Source organism: Pezoporus wallicus, unplaced genomic scaffold (genome assembly GCF_028554395.1).
Source record: "Pezoporus wallicus isolate ANWC-B61680 ecotype Strahan unplaced genomic scaffold, APGP_CSIRO_Pwel_v1 contig_2543, whole genome shotgun sequence".
Taxonomy (NCBI): Eukaryota; Metazoa; Chordata; class Aves; order Psittaciformes; family Psittacidae; genus Pezoporus; species Pezoporus wallicus.
Window position 1 is genome coordinate 3,364,447 of NW_026638172.1, and position 9,244 is coordinate 3,373,690.

Sequence of the window (9,244 nt, forward strand, 5' to 3'; positions counted from 1 at the left end):
AATGCCACTATTTGGGACAGTAGTGCTATGAACATAGCTGACAAGATGGTCAACTATGAAGACATAGCACAAAGATCTGAAGGCATCCTCTTCTAGATAGTAAAATCTGTAGACCAAGAGACCTGTAGGGCTGTGCCAAACTTTCAGGCCGTGAAAGCACCATCCCAAAATTTTGGAGCTGTGACACTCATACCAGATGTTCTCAAAGCTGGGGAAGAAGAGGGGGAGATTTCTAGGAGACATCCAAAGAACAAAAATCCCATGGCTTTGACTAAGATATGTTTGGGTGGCAACTGCAGCTGAGTTTGGGGTCATATAGGGAACCCCAAAAGCACAACATCTGCAATGAAAAAGCAACCCCTTTTCTTTAAGTTGTGGGTCACAGAGTTGTTCTGGGAGCTATGATGTAATGCCCTGTCATATTTTAAGACTGGCTCTGGCTGCTATTAGAAGGCCTGTTGTGTGAAGTGCACACTTTTTTAAGGAATAGGAATGTCAGAACACATTTTTGGTCTAGCAGGAAGCATGCTATAAAATATTTCTTCTGTAAGGAGTCAAAATTTCCAGGCATAGGTAAGGCCCTTTGTTTCAATAAAAATCAGTTGTTGCAGTAATGTAGTAAATACATTCTGAGTTACCGCTTTAGCAAAACCAACTTTGACCATTTTGTTCTCAAATTCTGTCGGAGTACGCAGTTTCTACAGACCATCTCAGGAAATTTTGGCCTGTTTCCTACTTCCTGCCTTATCCACTGTGGGAAACAGCATTTTTATTCTCATTTATTTATGAAATGAGCAGAGGGAACAATTTGAAATTGTTGTAGCATTTTTTTTTCTCCTGTTTGCAGATTGCAGTTTTCATAGGTGTGTTTTGAGTTGGACAGTAGTTAAAGTTTTCAGCTTTGAGGACATAAGTACAAACAAATGTTTTGTGGAGGTCATTGTTTGTGTTTCAGATTTACTGGTCAGCTGTGATTCATCAGATTAGCCCTTCGATTGGAGGAGTGAGAGTTACCTTTCCCCATGCATAACTGCTTGGAACTGGAAGCGTAGTTATGGTCAAAATCCTCTCTATGGGAGAATAAGTGCCAACAAAAAATGAATAAAAACTTGTGAAAACAAGAATATAAAAGGTAAAACCATTACCAAAGAGAGTGTTGAAGTGAACAGTCCCAGATAACTTTGAGTAGAAAATTCACTTGTTATAGAGAGTGCATCTACCTCCTGTAAAAACAGGAGGAGTATGGAAGCATTGTTAGCCAAAGCCTAGTGGTGGTCTGAGGACCTCACAGGAGAAGGGCAGTGCTCTGCCTTGTTCCAGTGTGGGTTTGCACAAAGCATAAAGACCACAGAATGCAAAGGGCCATCTCCTTTCTCCCTCCGTGCAAAGCCTCATCTTACTAAGAAGAAGTGGAAGACAGCACTAGTAGTACACCTAATCCAAAAAGTGTTGGGGGTAAAATGTATTCTGGTTAAACTTGGAGGGCAGCATACACTCTCTTAAGGTACCCCAGCTTGTCCAGTGCTGCCTCCTCCTGCAGGAAACACAGAAACTCAGTGAGACTTCTTGGGTAGGTGGTGCAATGAGACTTCTTGGGTAGGTGGTGCAAATGTGGCAGTATTTTTACTAAATGGGAAAAAATGGAACTATATTGGACTAAAGGCTGGTAGTTTACCTCAAAGCTTTATAATTAAGTCGGCAAAGTCTGATCTTTCAGCTGCCATAAAGGATGTATAAACTGAAGTTCTTTGGTGTGTTGGCTTAAGATTGGAGTTCATCACTTCCCATGGGAGACCTGATTAGACTGATGGCCATGAGGGACTTGTAAAAGGTCGAGAGGAGGAGGAGCTGCAAAATGAACTAAAAGGACTAAAAGGCGGAAGCCACATTCTGGATAACTATCCTACTGAGTCTGGCTAGTGACCTGTTGGAAACAGAGATAACTTGGACAATCTTAAACACTCAAGGATTATCCAGGAGGATTCACAGGCTGACATGACTATTAAAGATGAGATTCTGATGAAAGCGTACCCTGATTTATCAGTTCTATTATAGGACTGCTGCACTGGAACTACTTGGGAAATTGCTTCATATTGTTAGTTTAATGAAAGAAGCTTCCTTTGTTTCCTAACACCTGCATGTCTAGATCAATATTTAACTTCTAAATCAATGTACTTATTTGTTTGAGAGCAAAGAACTCTGACGTTTCTTCCATTTTTGTTTTACAGTGTCCTCAATATTCTTATCTGTTAAGACAAATTAACTAATTAGTCCTTCAGTATCCCTGAACATGCCTGCATTCACGATTTGGCCTGCAGAACTGACACTAACAATTACAATGTTTTATTCAGAGTTGAGCTTTGCCAGTGGTTCTGAGCTTTTCTTACTGGAAACTCTAGCACATGACTCTGTTACATTTCCTTAACATTTTCAAGTGCTTATTTTTTCCAGCAAGTGATCACAAAGAAATCTCCCATAGCCTCCCTGTTGTTATTTCTTAATGATGTGCACTGCAGTCTTCATTCTCCATGATCTAGTATCCAACTGTATTTTTCAGTATATCTGGTAAAACTAAGATGATATTATTGTTCACTGGTGATGCTGATGGTACAATTGAAGCCTCTACACTGGGAACTCAACTTGGATTTTGAAAGCTGCTCTGTGAGATGGACCTGGAAAACCTTTAATTTCATCAGTTTATAGAAGGGTTAAATTAAACATGAATGAAAACAAACATTAGTACTTTTGTGGAAGAATGTGGAAGGTGGTAAGACTATTTTCATGAGAGATATTTTGAGTTCATGGGAAATGTTTTGAGGGGGAGCATAGAATTATTGGCAGAAAATGTGAAGTTGAAGGTCTCCAGTATCTCAGAAGAGTTTGTTCAGTGCTTGAGAATATACAGACAAGTCCAGGAAAAAAGATTATTGGAATTCAAAGGAAGTCATGGAACATACAGATTTCTCTGCTCTTTGAATAGAAGTGCCAACTCATTTGAATGCATATGCTTCCATCCATATTTTTATCACTTATTTACATGCATAGGCACACACTTTCAACTATGCATCTGTGTTTATAAGTGCACACAAGAGCCATGCATGACTCTGAGCTTGGTTTTGTTAATATATGTATCAGGCTAGACAGACAAATAGCAATAATATTTCTCCCGCTTGCTCATTCTTGGATTGCTCATTTGCATATTTATGCATCTCCTATTTTCTCCTTAAAATAACCCCCTGTGAAATGATCTGCCTAGGCTTTCATGAGGACACAAATCACCGAGCTTCTGCTTTTTTGATTAATTCTATCCACTTCATTTTTGCAGTTGTGGACTTTCCTGAATGTGAGGCTATGCCATCATTCATTTGCCTTCAGCAAAGGCACAGTGGCTCCAGAATGAACACTTAATTATGCTCAGCATTTCAATACCATCCATAACAACACAAAACTTGGTTGAATATCAACTTTATTTGCTTTGTAAAGCTGACTTACAGTACTGTCACTTACCTAACAGAAACAGGAATAAAACAGGATGAGTTTTAAATCGTTTTTATTTTTTTATTTTATTTATAACAACAGGTATCACAAAACTGCTATAAGAAGAAAAGAAATTGAATTAATCAAAGCAGGATATAACTTAAACTGTAAGTACATTCACAGGATTCATTACACAGTTACATAGCCATGCAGTTGTGACCTATCTGCTCTTTCTCTCTGCTTTGTACTCAGTTATGCTTGTGCTTTATATAGACTGAAAGACCTACAAGGAAAGAGCTATATCCTGGATTGTGGGACAGCCTTTGTGCTATGCTTCCAACAGCAAAACACATGCTTGTACCAACATCAGATTACCCCAAGAGGTGTAAATCCAGCTCAGCTATCAAAGGAAGGATAAACCCAAAATAGAAAATGAATTAGTGGCCTAGCGTAAATCTTCCCACTTCAGCACTAGTGCTGGATATAAATTTTCTGATGGAGGAAAAAGCTTTCCTGGGAAATCCCAGCATTTGAACATGTAGTACTTAATCTGAAATGTCTAGGGGATTGCTGAGTTACCAAAGCATACACAGATGGTTGTTGCCCCATGACCAGGGAACCAAAGACAGGATATACTCCCTCCTTTATAGCCCTCCCTAATGGAGGATTACAGAGAAAGACTAACCTGGAGTGAAAGAAATCTCATGCTGCACAGTGAAGGAACAAGGAGCAGCAGTTAGCACTTATATGAAGGGAAATTCTGTAAGGATTTTTTTTCCTTCCCAATAAGGGTGTTGCCCAGAGAGGCAATGATATCTCCAGCCATGGATATTTCAAAACTCATCTTGACAAGGACCACAGTAACCTGATCTAACTTCGAAGCTAGTCCTGCTTTGAGTAGGGCTTTGGACCTCCAGACTAGCCTAAGTAATTCATAGAATCATAGAATAGTTAGGGTTGGAAAGGACCTTAAGATCATCCAGTTCCAGCCCCCCTGCCATGGGCAGGGACACCTCACACTAAACCATATCACCCAAGGCCTCGTCCAACCTTGTCTTGAACACTGCCAGGGATGGAGCATTCACAACCTCCCTGGGCAAACTATTCCAGTGCCTCACCACCCTAACAGGAAAGAATTTCCTCCTTACATCCAATCTGTGACTCTTTGACTTCAGACAGAGGAAACATTGATATTTCTACTTGATTTAGTCAACCAAGATCTATCTAAATATATATATATATATATCTATATATCTATAAATCTATATATAAAATCATCTTGATTTATAGTCATTAGAGAGAACCTGGCTGCCACTCATTTTCATCCTAAGCTATTTATGTCCAAGAAGTTGCACCCAGAAAAGGCATCTAAGCCACCTAGCTTAAAGATGGACAACTACATGGTAGACAACTGCATTTAGATAAGAGGAGCAACACCTACTTCACCTCCTGAGAAGTTGTTTTTGCAAAGGGGATCCAGAGCTCACAGGCTGCTTTACCTCAGAGGAATGTGGTGGGATGTGGGAACCACGGAAGCCTTCAACAAATGCTCTGTGAAATTTGTATTCTCACTTAGATATTCTGAATATTCTTTTTTTTTTTTGTATCTATATCATGATAGATCCTGAAGGGCTTTGCAAAAGTCCCCTTATGGTATGAATTCAACTAAAACTGATTTAACAATCTGAGTGAACTGGTACATCCTCTGAGGAGTTTTCAGTTTGGGTTCAGTCACAATCAAACAAAAGAAGTTTTAGAACAGAGTTCTCATGAAATTCGATTCCTCAGGAAAGTTGCAGTGCTGAAGTGAGGGTTGAATGCTGCAGACAGGTTCTTGAAGCTGTTATGCTCATATTCAAATGAGATGGTCACTGTTAGTCCTGCTACCATGTCTGCAAGAAAGGGAAACTGCGAATGAGAACTATTTGCATCATTGTCAGTTTGTGAGCCTGATTAAGAATATAGAAGGATCACCCTGATTTGTGTGTGGTTGAAAAAAGTCATTATATGTAAAGAGATATTTCCAGTGTAATGAAAAGAAGGGTAGAGGGTGAATACCTAACAAATACCATGCTGAATGTCTGACTTACATCTGTTACCTCTGAAACGCTGGGTTTTCTTACTAAGCTGGTTGTGAAAGCTAAGGTTATTTTCTGCAGCCAAGGGATACGCTGCCAAGAATGGGCAAAGTCCTTTTACTGCCTTTCCTCTGAACACCGTTTTGACAGACAGGAGACTTGGTATTCACCAACACAAGTAACAGACATTTCTTATCAGCACCTGGGAGCAAAGCCATTAAGATCCTTTTTTTTTTCTAGGAGGTACTGGTATGTCTCCCACAACCGTACACACAGTTTTAATTAAGATGTGATGTTTACCACCATCTTTCTGAGCCAGAACAGGTGCTGAGCTTCAGCAAAAGGCTCTTCCAAGGTGACTGGAGAAGCCAGTGATGTATGGAAATTAATGAGATTTTTGTGGTCAAATTTATCTCAGTATTGCTTGCCATGAGGAGGTCTTGATTCCTTAGTGCAGCCTTTGGGGATCTTCCATAATCAGTCCAATGTTATTACTAAAAGTAATGATAAAACCACTTCTCTGAAAGTGCTTAGAAACATTAATGACTATAAATAACACATCTGAGTGGTGAAAAAGCATCTTTACACCAATAAGTGAACTCTTTTTCTCCTAGGTGAAGAGAGAGAAGTTACCTTGCCCAAAGTGCCAGAACAAACTGGTAGGAGCAGCAGAAATAGTCTTGACCGGCATTGGAGCATGGGTGGATGCCAAACCATGCACTTGCTTGGTGGATGGGCTTGAGACCTCCATGAGAAGCCAAGGCACCATTCTGTGCTGGGCTCTGTATCCTTTGCTCTCTACATGGTTAGCCCAAACTGAAAAGCATACCCCTTAGCTCAGCCTGGCAGTCTCCATGTTGTTAGGACTAGTGCCAGCTGTGACCTAAACCTGGGCACTGTGTCCACCTGGCACTAAGCCCCAGCTTCCCCATCCTGCCTGCCAGCAGGACTCCTGGGGGTGCATGTCCCCCAGATACGTGGGTTGGAGTCTCCCAGAGCACAGGTAGCACCACCACAAATGCACAACATGCCCTGTACCCATATCTTGCGGAAACCGGACTCTTCTCTGTGTGGACTATGAGCTTAAGGAGAAAACATTTTATGCTATTAATAAGAACAGAGTTTGGGTCATTGGTTCTGAAGCAGACAAATGTCAAACGTGTAAAACTAAAGGAGCACTTGTTTTGAAGACAGATCAGCTGCAAAAATGAATTTGCTTTGCTTTCCAGATCCTCCTACAAGTCCCCAGAATAGTTGGTGTGGTTTGCAGTTACAGCAGCCTATTTCTGAGTATGTTTTCCTCTCTCTTGTGCTAGGAAAGAGACAAAAAAAGAAGTCCTTCTCTGCAACAAGAGAAACAAGAGGCTCCCTACATTTCATGTGTGGAAAATCAAAGGGTATTATATGCAGGTATGACTGCTTTCACAGCTACATGCATCTCCATCACAGGATGAAGAGGGGGGTTTGTAAATAGCCTGGTGTTCCTGTATTGACATTTCCTCCGCAGGCAGTGCTCTGGCTTTGTGCAGGCGCCTGGCACTTGCACACAGCTCTGCTCTGTTATGGAAAGCCAGGCATGCGTGAGCTGATTGCTGGAGACAAGCGAGGAAAAGGGGGACCTTGGCGAAGACGAGTCAGTTGGGGACAGGGAACACTGTGTCTTTTGTAGAGTGTTATTAAGAGGGAGAGGGGAGGCACAGCGATGCTTGCACGGCATCCCCAGAGGCAGACCTGCTGGAGCACGGCAAAATCGTGCAGCAAGAAAATGAAAGCCTTGGGGTGAAATACAACTCCCATGCAATTGTGGATTACAAGTTCTGGGGAGGAAGGAGGGGTGGGGGTGGAAATCACGCCGTTGCTGCTATGGAAACCAAATCCTCCCCATCACAGGGAGGAGATGTGCCAAACTCCTGGGCAGCCTGGCTGCTGCTCACATCACAAGCCAGACCCCCTCTGCTCCCCACCTCTCTGCTCTCTCCTAAGACCTTAACAGTTTGAAGGCCCTGTGTACAGAAATGGAGGGTTATGAAGCTGCAGTAGTGTTCAACCAACCTTCCTGGAAGAATATATTCAGTCTTTCTCTGAGAACTGCCAGAGGCTTTCTAGTTATTATTTTCCATTACAGGAATATGCAGATATTTTTGCTCTCTCTCCCCCCCCCTCCCCCCAATCGGGTTGAGGGAGAAAAGGTGTTTAGAAGGATCACCTGTGTTTCATGTCTCCCTCCTGGGTTTTTTCCACTGCTGAGGCTGGATGAGAGATACTGGCTGGAGAATTCATTTTGGAGTGGGGCTCCTGGGTGTGAGTAATCTGGCAGAGGAAAGTGCTTCCTATTTCTGCTTCCATGTCAGAAGAAATGAGAGCAGGGTTTTACTGGCAGAGGTGACGGGGAGTGAGGATCAAGGAAGAGAAAGGAAAAGAAAAGGGCTGATAAGGGCTAAGCAGGTATACCATTAGCAAATCTCCATCTGTGCCTGCACCAAGCTGTGGGGTATGAAAAGTGGTTGCGCTCGAAGCCCTGGATATAGAAATATCTTGTTGAGTTTTTTTGTTTGTTTGTTGATTTGGTTTTGAACAGCAGCTGTGTTCATTACAGCATGTGTGCTCATGGCCATTTTGTATTCATCAGTTGTCTTATACCAGAACCAAAGGCGTGTTGCTCAGTGGATTACTACAGACAGGAAAGCTGGTAGCTATATATTTGCTGCACCATCCACATACAAACACTGTATTTCTGAGAAACCTCTTAAACAGGCTAATCTGCAAGTATAAGTAGAGCCCATGGCATAAAATGGTCATAGCTGAGTTTGAGACCCCTGCTTGGAGGGAGCCCTGGTACCTGCTGGGATGACAAGAGTTATCTGCTGAATTCCTCAGGAGGTAAAACGACATTCCCTATATTAGGAGCCAAAAAGCCAGGTTCTGTGCCAGTGGCATGGGACGTTACTAGAAACTGGGAAAACACATCAGAGAGGCATATCTACCCTATTCTTTTATTATTCCCTTTGTATCCCTCATTAGCTGCTGAAAAGACTGAGTACAGCTATTCTGCTAGTCTAACACAATTCCTTCTGAGAGGAATAGTGTCACTGAATTAAATTGCACCAGTCATGGGTATATTATTATGAATTACCAGCAAATATTTACAGGATTTTGACTTCATTGAGGTTTGCAGGGCTTCTCTAGCTCTGGATATCAGCAGAGGTAACCCATGTACGTGATTGTGAATACCCTGCTTGCTGCTACCAAAAGTTTTTAGGAGCACACTGGCAGGCTTGTAGTACATATTATAAGGCTGCAGCATATTTTAATTGTGTCTAAAAAAAAAGGCATCTGAAGACAGAAAGAGAGACCTGTCTGAGTCCCAAGAGAGGGGCTGGAGCTGGGAGGAATTTCACTGCTCTAATGATCAGCATCTTCTGAAAAGACAGCAGCAGGAAGAATGTGAAGTGTTTGTCCTATCTGCATTGTTCCATGACAAGAGATTCCCCCTCTATTATGAGCCCATTTTGGTTACAGTAAAACTCCTGCATGCCTCACTTCAGTGATTTTCAGTGAAAGGTCAGGAGGGGGTGGGTGCTGGAGCAGCTAATTCAGCAATTGTACAGTGCCTGATCTTAGGTTCTTGGGGTTTTATTCTGTATTAAAAATAAGAAGCTGCTGTTTACTCTGAGATTACTGAATGTCCT